Source organism: Physeter macrocephalus, chromosome 14, assembly GCF_002837175.3.
Source record: "Physeter macrocephalus isolate SW-GA chromosome 14, ASM283717v5, whole genome shotgun sequence".
NCBI lineage: Eukaryota > Metazoa > Chordata > Mammalia > Artiodactyla > Physeteridae > Physeter > Physeter macrocephalus.
The window spans coordinates 7,376,490-7,390,340 of NC_041227.1; positions in this window are offsets into that span (position 1 = coordinate 7,376,490).

Sequence of the window (13,851 nt, forward strand, 5' to 3'; positions counted from 1 at the left end):
GGAGAGGCCACAACAGTGAGAGGCCTGCGTACCTCAAAAAAAAAAAAAAAAAAAGAAGCTCTAGACCTCCCACCAGGGTTTTGCTCAATCCAAAATTCTCTCCCTGCCAAGCCCTGCCCATGCTCTTCTCTCCCATTGCCTATAGATCAGAGACTGGTAAATCTTCTTCTTTAAAAGATAAGAAAACCAGATATGGTTTTGCTTGAGGTCCATATGATCTCTGTCACAACTACTCTACTGTTATAGCACAAAAGCATCTATAGATAACATGGAAACAAATAGGCATAGCTGTGTGCCAATAAAACTTTATTCATGTAAGCAGACAGCAGGCTACCAGTCCCTGCAACAGGATATCTAACCATCGTGCCATCCTCCTTTTGACATCACTTCCTCCAGCCTTGGCCAGGCTCACCTGTGATACGTTCTCAGTGAAATAACACTTTACTTCAAATCTTTCCTTCCCCACTAGGCTGAAAGCACCAAACTCCAAGAGCAGGGACTCCTGTATCTCCAGCGCCATCAGCAGAGTCCTAGGATACACATAAGCGTAGCTCAAGAATGACTGTGAAGGACAGCAGGTGAATGCCATAACCAAGTCCAGAGTGCTCTGGCTGCAATGAGATTGAAGTCGGCCGCTTCTCTCTCCAGCAGCAGATCTGAGCAGAGGCGCTCCACAGCTGACATGGGACTTCCGCTGCATCAGGGACCCAGGCTCCTTCTAACTTGTTCTGTCCCTTAAGAAACAGCTCCCAAGCCCAGCATCCAGGTGGCTGTACCAACTCCCACCACTGTGTTTGCACAAAAGAGCTTAAATTCTAGAGCACGTTTCTCAAAACATAGGTGAATATCAGTCGCCGTAACTAGAAGAAGTCATCAGAGACTCTGCTACAACCATTTTTACTTCATTTACTCATTTGTATATAAGTAAATTGGTTCTCCGTAAGGATTAGTTACTGTTAAGATCCCAGGCATGCCGCTACTCCAGACTTCTGCATTGTTGCTGCCTGGAATGTTCAAGATTTCATATGACGCCCCTCCCAGAAACACACAAGCCAAACACCCCTCCTCCATCCTGTGTTTTTTTCATAGAAATTATTACCATCTGATATTTCTATTTGTTTGTTTGCCTAACATCTATCTCACTAGAGTATAAGCTCCATGTGAACAGGAAAGTTCGGGTACTTAGTAGGCCTTCAGTAAATATTGGTCAATAAATGTTTGAACTTTCTCCTCCTTTTGTCATTATTTCACAATGAGGAGGTCCAGAGAGGATTCTCATTTCTGTATAATTTACGTAGAGAATTTAACATCCCAGATCACATCTCAGGAAGGTCTTTCTTGCCCAGCAAAGGCTATTCTGTTTAGAACAGCCTTTCCTTCCCACCCCTGGCACACTCTGTTTACCCTGCTTTACTTCTTCCATAGCAGTAATCATACCTGACATGTTGTTTTTTTATTTGAATATTTTCTGCCTTCTCCCTTAGAATATAACTCTGAGAGAACAGTGGCTTGGTTTTGTCTGCCCTTGTTACCCTAGAAAATAGCCTGTCACAGTGACAGCTCCCAATAAAAACTATTCAATGAGTGAAACGATCCGCCCACCCATCCAACTTCCAACACTTAAAGTTCCCACAATGGGACATTCAAGGAGGTAGTGAGCTCACCATCATTGGAGACATCCAAATGGTGCCTGAACTACACTGACAGAGTTGTAGTAGAGATTAAGGTATTTGATGTATGAGAGCACTGAGAGGAGGTTTTCTGTCCTGAGATCCATGGACATCTGCATGAATAACCTCAGGGGGTCTGAGATCTTGTAGATTATCTCAGACTTTCATGTACATGGCTGGATTGTTCCAAAGAGATAATTCTAGCAATGTTTGCTGACTATTCCTCAGATATTGTTGGAAACGCAGAGCACTCAGAGATGAACAAGTCCCTGCCCTTATGAAGGTTCAAGTCTAATAGGAACAACAGGTAGTAAAGAGTCCAAAAAGGTGAATGAGGTCCCTAAGGAGGAGCACAGGGGTCACGGCAAGGTCACCCCAGGGTCGGGGTCAGGGACGTGACTTGAGTCAAGGAAGTAACAAAGAATGATTTAGACTAGCTCAGGTGAAGTTGGAGATCAAAAAGGTTAAGAACCAGTGTTCTAGAAGATTCCTTCCAAGAAAGGCAGAAGAGCATGCAAGGAGTAGGGAAGACCCAGAACCGCCCAGTTTGGCAGATGATACCCACACTCTTCAGAGCAAACTCTCCTTGCTCTGAGAGACAGGAATAATCATTTCCCGAAGAGCCAAAGCTTGACAACGGTCAAGACACCAAACAGGGCTACAAGACAGCAGTGCCCGCGGAAACGCATCATTAGCGCTCAGTGCCACGCAACATCGATCTGTCCTTGTGAAAGTTAATGAGGACATGAAAATATCACAAGGAGACCTGAGCGCTGAGCGGTCACATTATTATGCACCGTTCAGAGCTTGACAGAAACAAAGCTGAGACCATTCTTTGCTGTTCCATGTGAGTGCAGGAGTTTTATGTGTACAGTGTGTCCAGAACCCCAGACCTGGAGAGCTTACCGCTTTCTGAGCAAACTCTCCAGCCCACAGGGAAGGCTTTGCAGGAGAGGACCCACCTCTTCCCCTAGGTAGGACCCCACTGAGAAGGGTAGCCACGTGTGGACCTGCAAGAGCTGTGGACGCTCGGAGTCTTCTGTGAACCGTCCACTCTGCAGAGCCGACGAAGGTAGCGCCCACCGGCCCAGTGACTGTGGACAATTCAAATTCTACGTCCCTCAAGTTTCTAATCGATGAAATGGGTATCAGAACGTTACCTCCCCCCATGGAGTTGTGGTGACGGATAAGTCAGGTGTTCTGAATGCATCACGGGAACTATCGCCAATCCTTCCCCCTCTTCCTCAGCTTCTGAGTGAGCTCCGAAAGCACTGACTCTCTGGACTCTCTATATGTTGAACGTACTAGGCACATCTTATCCTGTAATCAGAACCAGCTACATAGTTGGTGGCGCCCCCTGCAAAATCAAGCTGCGGGCCCCTTGTTCAAGAATTACTGAGAATTTCAGGATGGCCACAGCAGAGCATCCAACCGAGCGTGGAGCACTTATGAGTGTGGGGTCCCAGTGACTGCACGGGTCACATATCCATGGAGCCAGCGGGTCAGTTATATCAACGTTAATTTTTATAAAATGGCCACAATTCCCACTACTACTGTTGATAAACATCGTGATCTGGGGTCAGATTCTTTTTTGTCGATGACTTTATCCCACTCATAATATACCTACGGGGTGTGCACTGTTAGCCTCCCTGTTTTACAAATAAGGCAACCAGGTTTCAAGGGATTGAGTCCAGCTGAGTGAGGTGATGGAGGGAACATAGATTTGGGAATCTAGGTCTTTAGGACTCTGAGGCTGTAACACTAGCAGGGGTCATTCTTGGCTTAACTAAATATTCAGATGCATAAGCTCACCATTGACCACACGTAGCCCCTCGGGGGATGCAGGCCAGGAAAGAGAGCAAGACAGGAGGACGGCATAAGTCATTCCTCTTCAGGTGGATCAGACGTCCCGTGCAAGGGACATGCCCAGTGACAAGTCTTCACTCACAGGGGAACCCGAAGTTGGGGCTTTCCATCTTATATGGTTCACTCGGGGCTGCTCCCAGGCCCGTGCAGTCTTCTACCCAGTGGTCATATTTGTCCTGACCAATGTTTCCTGGTAACACAGCTGGCATGCCATCTTTATCAGGTTTCCAGGGGAACTGAGGTAGGAAGTTAGCCCAAGGTTAAATACGTCCCTTACAGAAGAAGAAAGGATTTGGGTACCTTTTGCCCCACAAATGCTCTTTACCACTATAGAGCAAGTCCTTAACAGGTACAGAATTCTCACTCTTCCAGGGCAGCAGGAGAGCACGTTCCGTGACAGACAGTGCATGGCATCTGCTGCTCTATTCTAGTACCTCTAAGCGGGTGTGCCATGACTAATCTCTTTAGCCAAAAAAGGTTTGTCTTATTTTGCTTAATAGTAATATTTATTCATGGCAAGGAGATAGTCAAATAGGCATAGCAAAAAACAGTTGAAAGAGAAGAGCTAACACCTATCCTCCTCAAACTCTTCCAAAACATAGCAGAGGGAGGACCACTCCCAAACTCATTCTACGAGGCCACCATCACCCTGATACCAAAACCAGACAAAGATGTCACAAAGAAAGAAAACTACAGGCCAATATCACTGATGAACATAGATGCAAAAATCCTCAACAAAATACTAGCAAACAGAATCCAACAGCACATTAAAAGGATCATACACCATGATCAAGTGGGGTTTATCCCAGGAATGCAAGGATTCTTCAATATACGCAAATCAATCAACGTGATACACCATATCAACAAACTGAAGGAGAAAAACCATATGATCATCTCAATAGATGCAGAGAAAGCTTTTGACAAAATTCAACACCCATTTATGATAAAAACCCTGCAAAAAGTAGGCATAGAGGGAACTTTCCTCAACATAATAAAGGCCATATATGACAAACCCACAGCCAGCATTGTTCCCAATGGTGAAAAACTGAAACCATTTCCACTAAGATCAGGAACAAGACAAGGTTGCCCACTCTCACCACTCTTATTCAACATAGTTTTGGAAGTTCTAGCCACAGCAATCAGAGAAGAAAAAGAAATAAAAGGAATCCAAATAGGAAAAGAAGAAGTAAAGCTGTCACTATTTGCAGATGACATGATATTATACATAGAGAATCCTAAGGATGCTACCAGAAAACTACTAGAGCTAATCAATGAATTTGGCAAAGTAGCAGGATACAAAATTAATGCACAGAAATCTCTGGCATTCTTATACACTAATGATGAAAGTTGCCCACTCTCATCACTCTTATTCAACATAGTTTTGGAAGTTTTAGCCACAGCAATCAGAGAAGAAAAAGAAATAAAAGGAATCCAAATCGCAAAAGAAGAAGTAAAACTGTCACTGTTTGCCCATGACATACTATACATAGAGAATCCTAAAGATGCTACCAGAAAACTACTAGAGCTAATCAATGAATTTGGTAAAGTAGCAGGATACAAAAGTCAGAAAGAGAAAAACAAATACCATACGCTAACACATATATATGGAATCTAATCTACACGGGGAAGGGGAAGGGTAAGCTGGGACAAAGTGAGAGAGTGGCATGGACTTATATATACTACCAAATCTAAAATAGATAGCTAGTGGGAAGCAACCACATAGCACAGGGAGATCAGCTCGGTGCTTTGTGACCACCTAGAGGGGTGGGATAGGGAGGGGTGGGAGGGAGACGCAAGAGGGAGGAGATATGGGGATATGTGTATATGTATAGCTGATTCACTTTGTTATGAAGCAGAAACTAACACACCATCGTAAAGCAATTATACTCCAATAAAAATGTTTAAGAAATAAATAAAATAAAAAAAAAACAATTGAAAGAGTGCAAATCTGTTCAACTACTTTTGAAAACAACCGGGGCAATAGGCACTCCTGACTCATTGGTCCCACTTCTAGGATTCACAGCTGAAGATGAATATTTGCGAATGCTCATTACAACATCATTAATAATAAGAAACTTTTTGGAAACAGATGTTCAAATGAAGAGCAATAATTAATTTATGGAAAATTAACATATTGGAATATAATGAAACCGGTAAAAGACAGGTGTTTGACGTTTCTTTCATGATCCAAAAATTCTTAGTATCATTTTGAGTGAAAAAAAATCAACTGCTTAAGGTATAGTTATGATTTTTGAAATAAAAATAAATATGGACTCTACATATAGGCACAGAAAAGACAAAGGAGACACCAGTGTGTTAAAAGTGGTCATCCACAGTAGGTAAGATTACAGCTCATTATATTTTCTTCTTTACTCTTACACATGTCTATATGTTCAACAATGCACTTGTTTCGACTTTTTGATAAGGAAACAAGAACAGCACAAAACTAGAGTTTATAGTTCCAGGAAGTTGAATTGTGGGGTTTTCAGCTGAAAGGAAGTTAAGAGCAAACTAATAATTATCTCGTCTGGTGTTCACAGGGGTTTCCATATCAGAAGAAGCTGCTGAATTCAATAATGTTGCTGCTTAAAAGAGCAGCTGTTTCCTCGTTGACTGAAAGTTCCCCAAACTGGGGGCTCTACTTAGCCCTGCAGACCTGACCCACCAGACTCCAACATGGACACATGCAACAAAAACGCAACGAACTGCCTCAAGAAAGCCAATTACACTTGCAGTTTCAACCATCCTGCTTGGTGAAAATCAAAGTCAGAGTAAATACCCCAGAAAAATATGAAGAACCTATAGTTTATAGACTTTATGGATTTTTTTTTCCAGATTATAAAGGCATTCTTTATTCCCTGCATAAATCAGACAATGTAAACTGACATTCACCAAAAATACATTTAAATTTACCCCAAATCCTTCAACCCAGATAATATTTAGGCTGTCGGATATGCTTCCACCCTCTGTGAGTTGTGTGTGTGTGTACACATATACTCACACCACAGACATGCATGCCTTCACTATTCACACACATATACTTTTCTCTATGTAAATATACGTACATATATAAATCCATAGTTTATCCCTAATATGGTGTGATTTATGTGCACTGTTCTCTGTCTTTCCCACTTAGGGACACATCACTCATTTAACAAATATTCACTGAGCACCTCCCATGTACTCCCTTCTACACAAGGAGATGGGACAGGCAGGCTTCCGGTATGCCGGGACGATCGGGAACGTTGACCTTGCACCTCTGGCCTCTCAAGCTCTCCCACACGAGGTTAAGCAGCTGGAGAAAAATCACTTCAGTGTATTAGTTCTTCATATTTCCTAGCATCTAACATGATGCTGGACGTGTACCAAGGTTGTTAGTCACATTTGAGGAATGAAAAGTAAATGCATGAAGCCCTATTCCCTAGGGCTTCCCTGGTGGCGCAGTGGTTGGGAGCCCGCCTGCCGATGCAGGGGACAGGGGTTCGTGTCCCGGCCCGGGAGGATCCCACGTGCCGCGGAGCGGCTGGGCCCGTGAGCCGTGGCCGCTGAGCCTGCGCGTCCGGAGGCTGTGCTCCGCAACGGGAGAGGCCCCAACAGTGAGAGGCCCGCGTACCGCAAAAAAAAAAATAAATAAATAAATAAATAAATAAAAATTAATTAATTAATTAATTATTCCCTGCTCCCCTGGAGAAGTTCAGCTTGAAGCAGAAGAGTACGCCGAGAAGAGTTGAAATGGAAGACACGACAGGGAGCTAGCTCATTTGGGGGATTCGGGCATTCTTAGCGTCCCTGAATTATTTGTATACATAGTTAAATAATGTGTTGGTTACGTTTGAAACTTCCAACTATCAGATCTCTTAAAGTAAGTGCCCTGTGCACTGCTGGCCACATCCTAGACATCATCTGATCACAGGCCAAATAAGAAAAGGAATATGCGGTCACCAGGACGGACCCATGAAGATCTGAACCAGGCTGCTGTGACACGGGAGAGTGGAGACTTGGCAACTGTTGAGGTGATGTGCTGCACACCAACAAGGCTTCAGTGGAATTGTTCCTGCTCCGGGTGGAATGCCTCTCTGGGACTCCTGAACCAGGCAGGGAGCAAAGAGGTTGAGAATGGGCACATTTGATAGAAGAGGGAATGAAATCTTGAGTCTCTTGTCTCCTGGAGAAAAGAAGCGCCGCTATGTCTTACATAGAATCTGAATAAGTTAATACAAGGGAAATCTCCTCTTCTCTGCAGGCAACTTTGCATTAGGATATTTTCTTATCACAGGAGGATCTATCCTATGTTTGTCAAAAATTCACTTGGTATGTTTTTCTGCCTGCAACTGAAAACAATAAAAGTACTGCTTTGCATCAGATATTTGCATACAAATTATATTGGGCACTTTTATAACGTACTACAGAATCTTCAGTGTGCTCTGATGTGGCACAGTATATTATAATGGGGAAATACACATTTTTCCATCAACCAATTGCTTTTTTCACAGATGGATCTGTAAGGGAGTTATAAGAAGGCAAAAGGAAAAAAAAAAAAAAAAGAAAGAAAAGAAAAAGAAAAAAAATCCCTGCAACAAAAAAATAAACCAGGTCTGAAATTCTGATAGCTTCTTCCAGTGAAAAGTGGTTAAATGGGTCTTTGAATTTTCCTGCCCTACACTGCTGTCTGATTGTTGTGCTTAGAGAATGAGTTTTACAGACACTTATACAGAACAAAATCATTAGAGAAGAGATAATGGGATGCCACAGTAATGACTGTGGAAGGAGCACTGAGCCTTAATTAAATTCCAGCGAAAAGCACTGTTCTTTTGCAAAAGGTAGATGGATCCCATCTTGAGAAGAAGGCTCTTTCATAATCCCAACGTTCCGCACAGCAAGAAAGAAGATAACAGTGGACCGTGTCCTAGGCTTGGAGCTCGCAGCCAAGGGCGAGGGAATTAAAAACAGAATTGAGTACCAGATATTGGGTTTCCTATGCATTAATTCCTATAATCCTCTAAAGATAACTACCCTACAGACAGTGCCTGCTACATTGTGGGCCTTCAAATCACTCTTGCATAAATGTATGAATCAATCAATTTTATAAAACTGATACCAGGAGAAATTAAGAAATTTGCCTAACATCACACTGGGGTTCAAACCTAGTTCTGTGGGACCCAGAAGCCTTTCCAGTGCCCCTTGTTTCCTCTGTTGAATGGGGGCATGTTTCTGTATCCAGAGAAGGAAGATTCTGGAATGGAAAATGAGCAGGAAGCCATGAGACCAGTTCCTTTTTGAGATGAGGAGGTATCCCAGGCCACACAGTGACTTTCATGAGCCAATGAATGCTTTTGCCTTCCTGGGCCCCTTCCTCCATAAAATGGTATGAAAAACAACATTATACGGCTGGGTTTGTATGAAGACCAATATAATCCAAATTGGATTTTTTCTTCTGATTTTAAAAGAAAGTAAAAGATTTTTATGGGCCTCTAAGAGAATCATGGGTCCCAGGCACCGCACCTACTGTGTCTTACGGAGACCGCAGCCCTGACAGCATCACATAAAAACTCCATCAACTAGAAACACTGCACACACAAAAATTTTATAGTGAGTCCATATCCCTGCAAGGTTTTGATGCTCTCAACATTTACCAAACACCATTGAAATCAGTACCTAACAGGTCAGTTAGGATCATGGTTCACTACAGATGCTAGAGACCCTCAAGTAGGAATTTTTCATATGAAATAAGTCCAGACAAGGGCAGTCCTTATACAAGGGCTGGTCCAGCTACTCACGGGGAGTCATAAAGGACCCTACTCCTTCTCGTTTCCTCTCTGACATCCTTACCAAGTGTCTTTGCTCCTCGTGGAAGCAAGATGACTTCTCCACCTCCAGCCATCCCATCTACATCCCAGGCAAGATGAAGAAGAAAGCGCCAAGGATGAGGGATAAAAGCCTTTGCCTTAGACGCTTTGTTTTATGGGGGAGAGGAAGCCTTCTGCGGGCTGGAATTGGGTCCCATGACATTCCAGAGACTCTGGAGAAGTAAGTATTTTCAAGCAGAATCACTGCTTCCCCCAAAGGGTTGTTAGTAAGGAGAAAGGTTTAGTATAGAAAAAAATGGAGCTTGAGTGGGTAGTCAGCAGTGTCTGCTTCAACAGCCATAAATTCCTATAAAACAAAACGACTCCCTGGCCCCAGTGTGTGACCAAATCTTTGAAAATACTACCCAGTTCAGGAAAGTTTCAGCTCAGCCGAAAACCGGGCGAGTTCTTTGGTTTTCACCAGAACTCGATAATCCAGGCGACTCTGCCCTCTGTTAACACTCGAGCAAAATAGACATAATAGCAGACTGTCGATTAGCTAACATGTCTGCAGTAACCGCCTCCCCAGGCTGTATTTATTTTTAATAAACGTCTTACTTCCCAGTACAAGACACTGGAGTTGTCTTTCTAGGCCAATAAAAATAGGTGTGTCATTCGCATCTACTTTTGCCTGGCTGGATCTTATCTGCTTGCTACGTTTTAGCTCAAGTGCTATTCTCTCCATAAAAACTCGCTGTTTGCAGCACAGGTGGCTGAAAATGCCTCTTGGTGCTCTCCGGGCCCAGGGATCCAAAATTCACCCTATTGGCACCCCTCCTACCGGACAGTGAGATACACTGAACCCTCACCACCGAGCACAGTTCTTGGTCATTAAGGTACACGGTCAGTGTTCGTGAACAAAATGTGAACATGACTCAACAAAATATTCAGCTGTTCTGCTGGGGTAGGATTAGGGTGACCAACTGCCCAGATTGTCCAGGGACTCGGGGCTTCCCTGGACGTTGGACTTTCTGTGCTAACACCAGGGAAGCCCAGGCCAGCCAGAGGAGCTGGCCGTGGTGAGTACAGTACCCATGCATCACTGGCTTAGAACCGATTGGAAATAATATCATCATTATTAACAAAAACATTTATTGAGTGATAACACTGTACCAGGCCCTCTCTTAACAGTTTACCTGTATTATTTTGTCCTCACAAGAACTCTAAGAGGAAGGGACTAATGTTATTCCCATTTTACAGGTAAGGAAAGAGAGGTGCAAACTTTAAATCGCTGAGCCAAGGATATACAGTTAGAAGCAGCAGAGGTGGACTCGAGCCCAGGCAGCCTGGCTCTAAAGCCCAAGCTCCCGCCTCACCGGATCCTTCTGAAGACGTCGGGCCCTGTGGGCTGAGGCCCATTTACTTGCTGAGGCTGTTGCATCGCTGGTGTGCATGAGAACTGCCATCTTAAAGCTGGGGGAGAAGGAAGAAATTTGTGGGCAGAGGCGTTTTATCCAATGCAAACCAGGAGGCAATTTTACCCCCAGAAGACACTTGGCAGTGACTCTAAAAGCACCTGACGTCTGAAGCACTTTTTACAATTTCCAGAGAGTTTTCATACCTATGACTTCATTTGGTCTTAGAAGAATTGTTGCTGTTATTTTGTTGATGAGGATGCTGGGTCACCTCTGCGTTCCAGCTATTTCTGGAGCTTTTCCAGCTCTTACTCTCTCTTTCGTAGTAGCCTGCAAGGCATTTTTAAAAGTTATCTTTATTGTTACCTCTGCTTCAGGGATCAGAGCATAGAGAGGTTGAATGACTTGCTCAGAGTAAAACAACTATACAATAATCGAGCGAGGCCTCCCAGCCCCAAATTCTTTCCTCCTACACATCAGCTCCTAAAGCGGGGTCCTTGGAACCCCAATCCTGAAAGATGCTCCAGAGAAAAGCGTTCCATTCGTTTTAAGCTACATGTTTAACACTTGCAGTACCCTAATTGGAAATCTGCATTCTAGGAGTTGCAAGTTGGCTAAAAAAAAGAAAAACAAAACAAAAGCCAAACAACAGAAAAGCACATTCACCAAACTCCCTCAACTCCAGAAGTGGCTTCAGCTACCTTTCCATCTGGTCAACACCAGAAGCTTGGCTAATTAGCAGAATGGGTGTTAGAAGTGGATTTTCTTGGTGAATAAAGGGGTGTTCAAGAACATATGGAATCACCGGAAACCCTGTAAACATTCCCACCCCTTTCAGGATTAGGGGTAAGACTCCTGTGGGCCCAAGAACCTTCCTCTGGAAAAATGGTCCCTCACAGGCTTCGCAATCTTATCTGTTCCTCTTTTCAATGGATAGCTATGGGACTCCTCCACCCCGCTGGAACCTTAGCTGAATCTGCTGCTGGACTACTGTCCCATCTGCCTCAAGGAGATCTTCACCACACCTCCAGTGAGAACACCTGAAAGTACAGGGGGGCCACCAGTCTGGCCACACCACTGTTCTGATACCTCCTGGCTAGTAATCGTTAGCATGTATCTAGACATTTGGTACAGCCGCTTTGCAGACAGCTATCCGATGGCCCTTTGGAGGGTGAGGAGACCTGCCCTCACCTATCTCTAATCGCTGGAAACGACTGATGCTGAAACAATCACCACCAGCCAAACTGGTTTAAGACATGTCACAATAAAAAGCTCTGCATCTTATGTTATAAAGATAAGTAAATAAAAGGTAATATATATAAAGGAATAAAACAAGCAAAAAACCCCTCTGCATCCTATAGCCCGCCCTTGGCTATTACATTACATTTACTAAATGTAAGGTGCCAAGAAGTTTGCAAAGTAAAGAAACTGGTTTGAGGTTAACATTTACCAAAACTTCACTTAAGGATAAACCTTGTTTTTTCTTGCTCAGGAATTTGAGTTGGCCTCTCACAGGCCGCCCTGGGGAATCCTGGTCTAGCCGTATCTGACCCCTGTCGGCTGCTGCTGAGATTTCCCCCAGCAAAAGGAAAGAAGCAGAATTAGACACTGGGCTTTTATGCCTTCAGAGCCGAGTTTTTCCTATTGTTCTCGGCTCTTTTCTTCCTTCTCCAAGTAAATCACAGGATCATCAGAAACCCCATTGAAGCCTCTCTAGGACTGCCCTGTGATCTTTATCTTCAAAGCCATCCAGCTAGGCCTCTTGCTTGAAATTTGCATGACAGCTAAAGCAAAGTAAATTTGGGGGCTGGCTTCCTTTGATAACCAAATGTTTCTCTTTCTTTCTTTGTTCTGAAGGGACAGCTTTAAAAGGAATTCAGTGATGAGGAAAATAATTCTACACTCTTTAGTTCTGGGCAGTCACCGTGACTGGCTTGGGGCATTCGCTTAAAATGGGAACTGCCGGCTTGTCTTCAATAGAGGTCAATTATTAAAAGACTGGACTGGAAGGTTTAAAAGGTGAGCAGGGGTCCTGGGTGGAAGCCACGCGTGGAAGCAGAAAAGAGGCAGAAAAACTCAACTGGAACCTAATCCTCAGCCGCGCTCAGCTAGCTTTCTCTTCAAGAAGCACCTTCTGCCCAGGACCGGCCACAGAGCTGGTGAGACCCAGTGTACAATTAAAATGTGAGCCTCTGTGTTCAAAAAGCAAGAAAGAAGTGCCACTCAAGGAACTAAAATGTAACCTGTTTTCCTGTCTTCCTTATTCTCTCTGTTGGTCACTGTTTCTTTTTTTTTTTTTAACATCTTTATTGGAATATAATTGCTTTACAATGGTGTGTTAGTTTCTGCTGTATCACAGAGTGAATCAGCTATACATATACTTATATCCCCATATCTCCTCCCTCTTGCGTCTCCCTCCCACCCTCCCTATCCCACCCCTCTAGGTGGTCACAAAGCACCCAGCGGATCTCCCTGTGCTATTCGGCTGCTTCCCACTAGCTATCTGTTTTACATTTGGTAGTGTATATACGTCCATGCCACTCTCTCACTTCGTCCCAGCTTACCCTTCCCCCTCCCCGTATCCTCAAGTCCATTCTCTACGTCTGCGTCTTTATTCCCGTCCTGCCCCTAGTAGTTCCATTTATTAAGCTGTTTGGTCCAAGCCATTTAAGCTGTCCTAACAAATTAGGAACCATTAAAAAATACACCTAAATCAAAAGAAAAAATACTTTTAATTTTATTCTTAACCACAATTGCTTGCTAAGGGGATGTGTGTGTCCATAGGGCACTGAAGTTCCTCAAATCTGGGAATCAGACTGGACACCCACCGCCACCCTCATTTACTGGTCCACACCGATTTTTCACACAGTACTTTTGCTTTTTATTGCCAAAAACCCAGTTTCACAAAAATGGTATCATAGAAATGAATTTAATGTGATCTAATGTTGAAATTGAACAGCCTCCAGCCAGCAGTTCCCAAGGGTTCAGTAGATGTTGAATATCACTGTTTGCTGCAAAAATTTACTATATCCCACGGCACCTCTGTGAACTCACTGTGGCGCCCTGGGCACCTCAGCACACAGTTTGGGAACCACAGGTGTACAAGTAAAGCCT